We start from the raw sequence: 13,691 nt of genomic DNA, 5'->3' as shown, positions 1-13,691 counted from the left end.
TGTTATTTTTACACCCCTCACCAATAATTATTCTAAATGTTTAGGGAAATATAATTAACATGATATAGTCCATTAATGCAAAATAAAAATCCTTTTTGGAGTATGATTTGACAATGTTCCTGCAAACAAGCCAGTATTTTTTTATTTTTTTTAATGAAATGTGGTCTATTTTCAATACACGTCGGTATCACAGATAGGAGTTATACCAATAACTTGATGCAAAGGAGTCATCTTGAAGTTGCATCTTGTAGCCTTGATGTATAATGGTCCTCTCCAGTGGTGGGACTACCATATGTGAAGCCAGTTTGACTGCACCTGGTGAGATGTAGTCCCCAGTGAGATGCCCATCTTCCTCTCGCTGGAACACCGCTCCGGCACTTATTTTAGCAGCAGGAACACCATTCTGGCATTTCTAAAGATCCCCTTTCTTCACCCTTTCCCCGGTCCTTACCTGTGCTGCAGGGCTTCACGCTGTTTCGCCCCTGGTCCTCTCGTGTGTTGCTCATAGATAAGCAATGTTAGGAGAGGTCAGCTGAGGAACTAGAAAGCTTGTTTCTGCTGAGCCAATTTGGGACTTCATTAAGAAATCAAATTTTCTTATGTTCCAGGGAAAACAAAAGGTCTAATTTTCATTAACAATGTTAGCAATTTGTTACACAATTGTAATATGGTGTATCAATGTTTGCATTTCCAGTGCAGCTGTTTTTCCTTGGGTCAAAAGAATACACAAACCTGATAATACCACCTGCTTCTTCAGCACATATACATTAGCAGCTTTCCTAGATTTAGCCCAATTGCAAATTAACTCAAAAGTTCAATGTGTCAATATCTGCAGATACAGTGCACCCTTTTTATCCTACGGAGGGTAATCTAAGGCTGCGGCCAGGCAGGGAGCGGCGCGCTGGCACTCATGTGCCAGCCCTGCGCGGCCGGGCGATTTGAGGCCGGCTAGGTGCGCGCTCGTCTGGGGGCGCAGCCATGACGTCACGGAGCTGGTTCGCCCTCATTGGGCGATCCGCTCACGTGATGCGCTTGCGAGCAGCAAAATCAAATCTAAGCACCGAGCATGCGCAGGCCACACACATTGCCGCAATGTGTTTCATAGAAGCCAGTGTGAGCGCGCCCGCCCACTCAGCGCCACCCTGGCCGAGGCCTTACAGAGAGAAGCACATTGGGGGATATACTGTAAGAATTTGAAAATCAGCAAACCCCTTAAAAACCAATGCAAAAAACATACTGTAGATAAAGTTGCACCCCCATAGGTCACCATTTATCAAGCTTATGCGGCATGTTTACTTCCGTGTTGGCATGCCTTGCGCGACATAACGTTTGTAGCAGCATACAGATATTTACTAAATAAGGGTTGTGTTTTGGGTGCGTTAATAGTTTTGCCAGCCACGGCATTTTAAAAAAAACACTTTAGTAAATCACTAGCAAGTTTATGAAGTTTCTTTGCCCGTTTTTTTCCCTGCTGCCTCAGAGACGGCATTACAGCCTTAAATTTAAAGTTGGGAGTTTAGCCCCATTCTTATATAGCTTAATTGTACAGCAGTGATGATTGCTAGTTAGTTTACCAGCTTTCGTTGAATGTAGTATGCATTATACACGCATTATGGAGAACAAAGAACTAGAACTACAATATCCGGATGGTCTTAAGGGCTGAAGATGATAATAATGATATGTTCAGTGGCAAGAAAAAGTTTGTGAACCACATGATTTTCACATACTGTACATTTCACATATTTTAAACCAAAAATGTTATTACGTCTTAATCTAAGTCATAATAATTGATAACGATAACCTGATCAAACAAATGACACAAAAATATGATACTTTTTCAATATTTATTTATCCACAAATGATTCAACATTCAATATCCATGTCTAAAAAAGTATGTGAACCTTTAGATTAAGTACCCCTTGAATAGGAATAACTTAAACAACGCGTTTCCTGTAACTGCTGGTCAGTCTCTCACATCGGTTTTGAGGAATTTTGACCCATTCCTCCTTACAGAACTGCTTTATCTAATTTGAAGGCTTCCTTGCATGAACAGCTTGCATCTGCTCCTGCCACAACATTTCGATGGAGTTTAGGTCCAGACTTTGACTAGGTCATTCTAAAATGTGGAATTTCTTCTGCTGCAGCCATCTTTTGTAGATCAGCTTTTATGTTTAGGATCATTGTCTTGCTGAATGACCCACTTTCACTTCAGCTCACAGATGGATGGCCTGACATTCTCCTCTAGAATCTTCTGATATCATGCAGAATTCAGTGTTCTGTCAATGATGGGAAGCCGTACACATCCCGAGGGAGCACAGCAGCCCCAAACCATCCCACCCCCACCATCATGCTTAATGGTTGGGATGAGTTTCTTCTGTCCGAACGCAGTTTTCATTTTTACCAAACATAACGTTTCTCATTGGTGACAAAAAAAATCCTATCTTTGACTAATCTGTCGAGGAACAATTTTCCTGAAGTCTTGTGGATCATCTATGTGCTGCTTGGCAAACTTCCAACGGCAGCACTGTTCTTTTTAGAAAGCAGTGGTTTCCTCATGGCTATCCTTCCATGAATACCATTCTTGTTCAATGTTTTTTTGATAGTTGAGTCGTGAACACTCACATTAGCCAAGGCGAGAGTGCCCTGCTGATCCTTGGATTTTACTCTACGGTTCTTTGTGATTTCCTGGATAATTTGCCCCTTTGTTCTTAGAGAGATATTGGTAGGACAACCGTACCTGGGTAGAGTGACTGTTGTCTTGAATTTCCTGCATTTCTCTGACAGTAGATTGGTGGAGCCCCAATCCTTAGAAATTGTTTTGTAATCCTTTCAGACTGATGAGCATCAATAACTGCTTTTCTGTGATCCTCAGAGATTTATTTTGATCATGGCATGACGTGTTTCCACACACCAGTATGGTGAAGACAAAACTCACAAAGTTTCTCATTTTTATATAGGGTGGGGTCTCCCAAACTCAGACCTGAAGATCTAAATAATTATTTGAACACCTGATTCTAATTATCCCCTTTAATTTTGCTGATAAAACCAGGGTTTCACTTACTTTTCCACATATACTGACTCTTAATTACTCATTTTTTGTCTAATTCATACATTATTTGGTTACAAAAAACATGGAATTGGTTAATATAAACCATATTGGATATTTATTAAAAGACTAGTTTTTATTCAAGAAGGCTATCATGTAAAAACTATGGAGTTTTTCATAGTTATCATTGTGGTTCACAAACTTTTTCTCGCCACTGTATATATGAACTATATGAAGCAGCAAAACATGTGCAATCTTATCTGAGGTTTTTTTTTAATAAATCAGTTCTTTAGTATTAGATAATACTTACTGGTTTTTTTTATTATTCAACTCTTAATGCCATTTTTATTGAGTTTGAAAGCATCCTTTGATTTCTAAAGTAGCTTTTAGCCCACCTCCCAGGTAGTACAAGATTTTTGTAACACTTACCTGTTTGTGATAATTTTTTGCCAATGTTCTCAGCAGTTTGAGCTGCAAACAGCAACAATAGATAATGGTACCTTACTAATATAAGGATACATTGTAGCTTCTGAGTAACACTAACTGAAGCAGCTTTTATGTTAGTCACACAATCACGATTTTTACAGATTTATAACTGGAGCACCAAACAACTGTCCACTTAGGTAAGAATGTAGAATTATACATTGTACAAATAAGAAAAAAAGGGGGGAGGGAATGTATTGCTGCATTGAATTATATATATATATTTCTAATGAGATCCTCTGTAGAGTTCTCACATATATATGTATAAAATATTTGTGAAAAACATAAGTTCATGGCACCAAATGAATATGTCCCACTATATTTGCACTATAATGTATACCACAAATAATTGTTGGTGCATAACTGATGATATCCTCAATCACGTTAGGTTGCATATACACAAGGTCACAAAGGCATTATGGAGTACAGTTGGAGACTATAAGGTCATGTGCATCATCCAATTTGTATCCACATAGTTGAGGGCACCCGGCAATCACATAATCACAACTATGAGTATATAATAGAAATGTTGCTTGTGGAGCACACCTGACATACTTGTGAGATATGCTACAGAAGTAGCTGGATTAATTACGTCTGTGTAGTGAGCAGCTCAAAAGTATGATGTACCTGTGATGCTACCCACCTGCTGGTTTAGTTCACACTACTAGAGCTGCTGCTTAGAAAAGCAGTGGTGGTGGGTTTGCGTCCTATTGGGTCTGACATGAGTGTACCATTCCAATCATTAGGTTGGTGCCTTAGGCTTATCAACTCTCCATAGTGGGCATGGAACTTATTTTAGGAAGTGTGGGTGGAACTTGTTTAAATTTACTTTGCATATTTCACAGTCAGGTAGCACAGGCATTTCTCCCTAATTAATTGGGAGGGATGATCGAGGATAGATAGATAGATAGATAGATAGATGGATGGATGGATGGATGGATGGATGGATGGATGGATGGATGGATGGATGGATGGATGGATGGATGGATGGATGGATGGATGGATGGATAGATAGATAGATAGATAGATAGATAGATAGATAGATAGATAGATAGATAGATAGATAGATAGATAGATAGATAGATAGAACTGGAGACACTACTGAATTGAAATTCTCCCACTCTTTTGGTGTGTGTATTATAACCCATCGTGAATGCAAATGTTTAGGGGACAGGGATATTCGGGCAGTGTACTCTCATAAAACCAATATGTCACAGGAATGTAAAGACTGGACTATCTATCTAAGGTTACCACTTTAAATTTCTTTGTAATCTACGGTATTGATAAAATATGATTAATAAAATCAGTAGTGACTTTGATGCAAGATAGCAATTTAATGACTTTAACGTGTAGATAAAAGTCCACAACATGCGATAACAGATGGAATAAGGAGCCCCTGGATGAAATAATCCGTCCTGCCAGGTGGTGTTATTGTTTGAATTGTTATTGTTTGAAACTTGTGTATTTTGGGCAGTCTATATAGGAGGAGAAGGATTGGATGTGTCTGTGTTAGAAAGCGTTTGGTTTCTTCTGAGATCCAATTATTTTTCAAACCTAGTTGAACTATAGTACCTATATCAGTATTATACTGTAAAGTAGGATCCTTCTTCAGTGTTTATATATATATATATATATATATATATATATAGTTATACGTTACCGTTCCAAGGATTGGTAAACAAGAGACAGCACTCAATGTTGAAAATCAAAGTGTATTAGTGAAAGCAAAAATACATCCAGAAACCCAACGTTTCGGTCCTACAGAATGGGACCTTCCTCAGGGGGATACAAATATATATATATATATATATATATATATATATATATATATATATATATATATATATATATATATATGAGAAAAAGAGAAAAACAGATGGCACTCACATATAATAAGAAGTAGGTGTTTATCCCATAAGGAGAATAAATATATATAGGCTCCTTACCAGGCAGTTCCAGAATCCCAGGGCCACGTGGCAAAAAAGAGACAGCACACTCAGAGAAGATATCAAACAAATGTATTGTAGAGAACTGGCACATACACCGACGTTTCAGTCCTAGAAGCAGGACCTTTATCAACCTCCTCGTGTGGAGTATAGACTGGCAAACCTCGAGACAGTTCTCAACCGGCGTGATGATGTCAGTGCAACACTACGTCACGACTTCCGACGCGTTTCGTCACGTGAGTGACTTCTTTGAAGTTTGCCAGTCTATACTCCACACGAGGAGGTTGAGCAGAGGATACTTCCGGGTTAAGTAGAGCTGCGTGTAGCGGAGTAAGGCACTCTGGTGACAGGCTGCTGTGATCGCATTCTTGCGCTTTACACACAAAGTGTATCAGCTCACACTGGGACTCTTTCCTGCAACACTGGACGGTGTACCAGCTATCCGTGAATACCATATTCCCCCTTGTTGATATAGAGTGGACGCTCTGACTACCTTCCATCCAGCAACGGATAAGTATCTGCTGCTTACCTACTGTATACATCTATACCATATTGTCTGGCTCTAAATCCTCTGGCAGTTCCTCACGGCTTACAGATTGTCTCCCATGAATGCTTTTTTATACATTGAAGTGAGTGCATGTCCTGGCGGCCACTCTTCTTTTTAAATAAAATTATCTTTGTACATACAATATTATGCCATGGAGCTGGCGCTTCTTTTTGTCTTTTTCTCTTAGATTTCCTTGATCTGGCTAGATCAATCAAGAAGCCGTGCCTACTCTATACTGTGACTGATATTATTTAAATCATCATTTTTCCTGGACTCTTTTTTTCATCTATTTTTTCCATCACTTGGACTGGTTTGTTCTCCTTTTTCACGGAATAATTGTATTTTTTTATTTTTTCTCTTATTATTGTATATTAATTATTTAGCATCACCACACTGGCACTACAATTTGAGATATAAATAATAATTCTTCTTTTTTATTTCACATTAGAACTCACACATCACATTGATAGTGCTACTCTTTGTTTCTTTTGTTTGTGTTATATATATATATAGATATTATTTTTTAAATATATATATATACATACATATATACACACACATACACACACACACACACACACACTGAGGAGCCATTAAGTTTACCACAGTACAGTTCATAACTTCCAGCTCTCAGCCACTGGACTGAATGAACATTCTTTTAATGTTCACCAGTCAGATTTAAGATTATGGAAAAGCATGGTCTGTGCTTCTCCTGAATAGGAATACTGTGCTGTTTCGGGCAGAGTATGCTCATGCCGAGTCCACTGGGACGGTGTCAGAATTTGCCTCCCAGTGGGCATTAGATGGAGTGCTCTGCTCGGTGTCCCCTAACTTGGATTTATTGAAACTCACCTCCATAATTTAGTGCACTTTATTTATTTTACAGTGCACTTTGACAAGGTTTATTTTATATTTTAGTTTCCCCGGTTTTTCTTTTTACTTGTTGGATCACCAACAAGCAAGTTACTTCCTCTGATTGGCCAGCTTTGCCGGCCAATCAGTTAAAACCAGTTGAAAATAGGCTGTTTCTTGTGCTGCAATGAAGCGGGAAAAATGGGTATATGTGTAGTCTTAAAATGGCCAAAGCTCTGGAGAGAAGAAAGTAGTTCAAAGTTCCAGTCGCCGTAATGTTTCTGGAGAAAGGCAGAGTTGATGTAGGTTTTGATACCTTATAATGTTGGTCAACCAAAAGCTACAATAATACTTAATGTCAAAGAGTCTGTCCTGCGCTTCCGTGTGCAGTGCAGTGATCTGATAATATCAGACACTGGGGCATAACACGAGGGAGCTCCGTTTGGCCACAGTATCGACCGGTGCAGGGGGATAATTGTTAACTCACCTCACCTGCATCTCCGGTCTGGGACCCGCTCTCCTCGGCTGCTCCTGCGTGCCACCGTCTTGATGTAGTCAGGAAACAATGGTGGATTCGGCGCAACTGCGCATGTCTGAATCAGAGAGGCTCCTGGAGTTCTTCAACAAACTTTATTGGTAATACACACAAGGGCTAACACCGCATTCTCCCCCTCTACGCGTTTCACCCTCACAGATAGGGCTTCGTCTTAGCTGATAAAAGGCATTTGGAGGACAGAAACATTGTAATTGTTTCACACTCTAGGAAATAAACTGCTATAATATTTTTCGTTCACCTTTGTAAGTTGTCTCCTTGTAAGGATCTACAGACCGTGAGTTTTTGAGTGCTGCCTTTATCTTGCTTGTTTATGATAAAAGCTGTCACAGCCTTCTAATGTTGGTCTGCTAAAAAATATCACAATGCACATCGAATCTGGAGAGAGGAACCTGATATTTCAACTTCAACATTTAACTTGTTACAGTTTTGAGAAAGTAAAAGAAAATGAGACATAATAACAAATGTATACATTATTATATGTATGAATCAGTAAGTAATTATAAAACATTTGTGACTGAATGTATAAAACCAAACTCTCTCCTCTTTTCTAGCAGAGAAGCTTTCTGTTGACACACCCTCACAAAAGTAAAATACTGTCAGCCTCAAAGATATGAGCAATTTCACAACACGCTGTTTTTTTTATAAACAGAAAGAATATAAGGAAACAAAATAAGATTTTAAGTGTGATTCCTATGTGTGTAACATTGTAACAAAATAGAGAACCCTCCTGTGGAGCACTAAACTCTGAAGTTAAATTTTAGCAATCAGTATCAAATTTTAATTTATTATAAACCAAAAAAAAAAACAGTTGTAAGTCTTTTTGCTCCACTCAGCAATACAAATGGTTTAATATATGTAATATTTTTCAAGGTCGTGGGGACTACTGGTAAAAAAAAAAAAAGATATGTTGATGATTTATTTTTATTGGGTATGGAAGCTAAGAACATACATTGGCATGCAGTTGCTTAAACTAACTTTCAGTCTCAAAATGTTGTATTCCGTCATGGAATAAAGCAAATATAAATGTATTTATTAAATCATTTTGAATGTTAAAATGGCACAGTCTAAATAATATTACTGATAATTAAATATTTCTGCACTGATGCTTGACATCATATACTCGTGTAATATGTTTACACATATGTTGAGTTGCAACAATTGAAACATTCCATTATAAGACATTTGTTCATACATTGAATAGTTGTTCAGAGATTCTGGACCAATAATAAGGAGATTTTTATTCTTGATGAATTTTACTTGATTTGGAAAACTAAGAACAAGCACATACTGACACTTGCACAAATATCTTTCCGATATCAATGTGATGTATTTCCTCACTGAACACAACAAACATAATGTCATATAAGAAGCTAGTTGATTTTTTTTACTAATTCACAAAGCAAACCAACTAATACATGTATATTCTCGTTCCATATTCTTAAATAGTCCTACACATTCCACAACTGTTAAATGAACAACTAGCCTAGAATCATTTTATGTAATGGGCAAACTGGTTTAGAAGGAACAGAGTAAATAAGAAAGTAATTGAGCATGTTAGAAGGCAACATACAAGAACAGATAAGAGTATCAAAGAATGAAAAACTCTACAAGTATTGGAGATAACAACAAAATGGCATCAAAAACATACTGACTCTGGCATAGGGAGAAAACTGTGATTTACTACAGTAACATCTCCTGATACATTATAAATATTAGATGGTTACTTATGCTCAGGTGCTCTTTCTGGGGTATGAATTATTCTGTTGGTCTGTGCTTTCTAGATTGTTTTCTTTGGGGTTATTAAACCATGTGGTTTTTTTTTCAGTTGTTGGAAAATCAAAATATAATTGATATTACTGTTGTGTACAGTGCCAAAAAAAGCAATGTCCTATGCAATACTTTAAAAATACATTATTTAAATACATATCTTAAAGATTTCATTTTCTTAACACTATGAGACACCGAGAGAATCTCCTATAACCTATAGTTTTTTCTCATCGTTCATTACTTTAGTTTTATTTCAAAAACTTATTACTACATTAACCTAATGTTTTTACAGTCATTGTTGAGGTATCTTCAACACATGATATGCCACAGTAGCCACTGGAGTCAACGCTAGTCAATGTTGAAATCTTTACTTTAGCATCAGGTATTCCAACTTTTTTTTCCAATCTAAACAGTGGTGGGAAAAGTACCTTCATATCTATGTTAAATAATTCAAAGTGACCAAAGAATAAAATCTTGGACCTCACAAGAGTACCCCACTCAAACGCCTCCTTTTAAATTGGTTTCATTACATGCACTTGTAATTTAAAAAACATGAGTTTGTTTGTAAAATTAGGTTACAGTATCATATAATCTCACCTTCAATGTGGAGTTATCGATGAACTCTTGTTGGTAGTTAAATTCTCTTTCTGACGATTGTGGATAACTAGGAGTGAAAACTACTAAGTCATTTTTGGAGACAGCATTTAACCACACATTGTACTGCTGCTGTTGGGTATTAGTCAAACTGCCAGTTGTAGATGAGAAAATATTACATTTTCTTAGTTCATTTAGCTCTTTCATATACTTTTGCCACCTTATAACAGTGTAAGCGATGAGTGTAATGAGGAACACACAGGAAATCGAGCAAATAGATATGATTAGGTACAAATTTGCATCAGAGAAATCTTCAGATGTTCTACCTGTCTGAATAGTTTCTATTGTACCATCTTGGAGGGTTTCCACCAATGAGAATGTAACATTCACCATAGTGGACATTTGTGGTTCTCCATGATCCTTTGCCATAATACACAGTCTATATTCCTGTCTGTCTGATTCTTCAAACGGACGCGTGACAATGACTTCCCCAGTATGATGACCAATACGAAATGGTATTTTTTCGACATCCTTTTTTATATCCTTAAAATCGTAGGAAAGCCATGCATTATATCCAGAATCTGCATCAACAGCTTTAACTTTTGTGACTAAGTCGCCTGCTTTGGATGACTTTGGAACCATCACATTATTTGTGGACCCACTAGTGGACAAAGAAGGAGATGTAAATACAGGAGAATTGTCATTGATGTCCACAATGAATACATTCAACATCAAACTGTTGGTTAATGGAGGTATTCCTGCATCAGTTGCTTTTATTTTACACTGAAAATATGCAACCTGTTCTTGATCAAATGACAGCAGGGCGAAAACGTTACCATTTTCTGGATTAACCGAGATATAGGAAGACATGGGTAGTCCATCGATGGTATCTTCAACAAGTGAGTAAGTTATAAATGAATTCTGATCTAAATCAGAGTCATCAGCTGATGCAGTATATACATAAGAACCTGGGGGGTTGTTTTCTGTGATAAAAATAGTATGGGAATATTGTTGAAAAGAAGGGGCATTGTCATTTACGTCACTTATGTCAACTCGAATATTTTTTGTAATTGAAAGAGATGGGAGACCTCCATCTCTAGCTGTAATTATAACTTCATATTGAGATACAGCTTCTCGATCCAATGGTCCATCCACTGTCAGGGAAAAGTACTCCATAAATGAAGCTTTTATTTTAAAAGGAATCTGTTCATTAATGTAACAGGTAACCTTGCCATTCACTCCTGAATCTTTATCATGGACACTGATGATTGCAACCACTGTTCCTGGTGATGAGTCTTCAGGAACAGGAACAGATAGTGAAGTAACGGTCAACTCAGGGGGATTATCATTCACATCCAGAATTGTAATCAAGATTTTGCAGTGCCCCATCATAGGATTGTGACCTTCATCAATGGCGTTGATTTGAATTTCATAGAGATTTAGATTTTCATAGTCTACTACTCCCTTCACTATTATATCTCCTGTATGCTGATCTAAACTAAACGTGGATATTACTTCAGGTGGAACAAGGTAGCTAAATTTGTATTTAATTTCTCCATTCTCTCCTTGATCCAGATCAGAAGCTTTGAGTTGTATGACCAATGTCCCTTTAACAGCATTTTCTACTAAATTGACCTCGTATAAAGGTTGCTCAAAAAATGGAGCGTTATCATTGACATCTTGCACTGTGATCAGAAGTTGGGTTGTGCCACTTAATCTTGGTTTGCCCCCATCAAAGGCAGTAAGTGTTACATTGTACAGAGGAGTTTGCTCTCTGTCAATTGATTTCTTTAAAACCAGTTCAATTGATTTTCTTTGGTGTTTATCTGTTTCAACATCCAGTGAAAAATATTCACTTGAGCTGAGCTCATAGGTTTTTACAGAATTTATGCCAACATCTGCATCAAGTGCGCCCTCTAGTGGAAAACGAGTTCCCGGTAATCTAGACTCAGTTATAATTAGATTAAATTCATTTGCTGGGAAAACTGGACGATTATCATTTATATCTTCAATTTCCACATCTACACGGTATATTTGTACAGGTTTATCCACTATAACTTCTAATGGTACAACACAAACAGCGATTTTGGGACATATATCTTCTCTATCTATGATGTTATTCACAAATAAAATTCCATTTTGCAAATTTACCTGAAAATATTCTTTCCCATCCTTATGGACAAGCCGTAACATTCTGGTTTTAATGTCAGCGATCTCAAGTCCCAGGTCCTGAGAGATTCTTCCAACAAAGGTGCCGTGTTTGGACTCTTCTGGGGTGCTGTAATGGATCTGTCCAATGACCAGGTCCAGAGTAATTTGTAGGATGAATAAATGAATCAGTTGGTTTCTTAAAACATAATCCTTGTGAAAAGAAAGCATTTCCTTTGCAAGGTTATACATTGAAAATATACAAATAAACCTTGCACGATGGTGGATACCTTAGTTTAACAAATCCATTAAAAAGAAACAGGCAAGGGAAGAAGGTGCCGTCAGAAATTCTCACAAATCCAAGCAATGGCGACAGTGCGTTATTTTCTTGTATAAAAAAAATACACACACACACACACATTTGTAAGGGAACAGCGACACCATGTGACTAAATGTGGTATTGCAGACGTGACATAAATAGTTGAACAATTTATATATTTTCTTCCACTCTAAGCGATTTTACATACCTTTGATATATATTCACTTTATATAGTGATAGTGATATGACTAATATTCTAAACCGGCTGCAATTCTGACGGACTTATTCCTATATAGGACATTTCGTTTTGGCTGATGCTGCTGAACTTTGGCTGGTATTCTTACATCTCTTGTAACAAGTCAGGGGTGGGAGTTCACACGGGCATTCTTTTGAAGGGAAGTGCCACGGTGGCGTAGAACAGCTGGGAACGGACTTGAAGATGGAATTTTTTTTCCGAAACGTTGCCCGCCTCATATTATTTACCCTTTGTTTGTAATTCTCCCACCCCACCTTTCATATCCCTCCCCTCTCCACCTTTTTTTTTTTTTGCATTTTCCCTGCCCCCTGTTTGCCCCCATTTCCCCTTATTTTCGGTTTGCCTACCCCAGTGTGACCCACTTTTTTTCCAGCTCCATTTTTTTGCACTTGTTCCACAGTGAGACTAGTTAAATACTCCATGCATATTTTGCACTTGTTTTCCAATTATCTTGTTTCTTGCTTAAGCCACACTTGTCTTTAAGCTCACTCACCTGTGCATTTCGATTCGTTTCATATAGTGTCCTCTATATGTGATCTCACTAAATATGTTCTTTTGATTTACTCACTCTCCTTGTGTATCTCATTGAGTGTGTGGGTTCCCCGTTTATACTCTATATATACTAAGGGATTGAGGGATTTCTTTGGGCTCCCTGCACCTGTTCCTCGCTTCGCTAATCATTGTGGGCGTGTTGATTCTCACCACTTTATATTAATAATATATTGATTATATATTCATATTTGATATAATATTGTGTATGATTCAGTTGTATTTAAAACATTCAAATATCTGGCAATGTTGCTTTAACAATTACACTTTAAACCCTTTCAAATAATGAATAATTTATGATAATAATTTTTGCCACTGGTATACTTCTTCTTTGAGAACAGCGCCAACTCAGTGTGATTTGGGGCAAAACAGTTTATCTCCATATCGTTGCAATTCTAACATAATTTGTAGATCTTTTATGGAAAACCAGATCTATTGTATATACTTTGCATATGTGCGGCTTTGGCAGCACAGTTACTTAATATAATGAGAGCCAACATTTCTTTATGTAATACATGACAATGACCAATGAGGAAATGCTCAACAAATGTATTATATATCTGACTATAGATATATACGGCATATATTGAAACCATAATGTAAAAAAGAAATAGCACATGATTAATAA

General features: G+C 37.3%; 1 protein-coding gene across 5 annotated transcripts in view; it reads right to left on the bottom strand.

Moving 5' to 3' along the window:
* The window catches only part of LOC142495890 (protocadherin alpha-C2-like), a 215,841-nt gene that overhangs the window by 149,228 nt on the left and 52,922 nt on the right, over positions 1–13,691 (bottom strand). The window lies entirely within an intron of this gene.

Source organism: Ascaphus truei, chromosome 5 (assembly GCF_040206685.1).
Source record: "Ascaphus truei isolate aAscTru1 chromosome 5, aAscTru1.hap1, whole genome shotgun sequence".
NCBI lineage: Eukaryota > Metazoa > Chordata > Amphibia > Anura > Ascaphidae > Ascaphus > Ascaphus truei.
The sequence above is the reverse complement of the archived record's forward strand: the minus strand, read 5'-3'. Positions and strand labels throughout refer to the sequence as shown.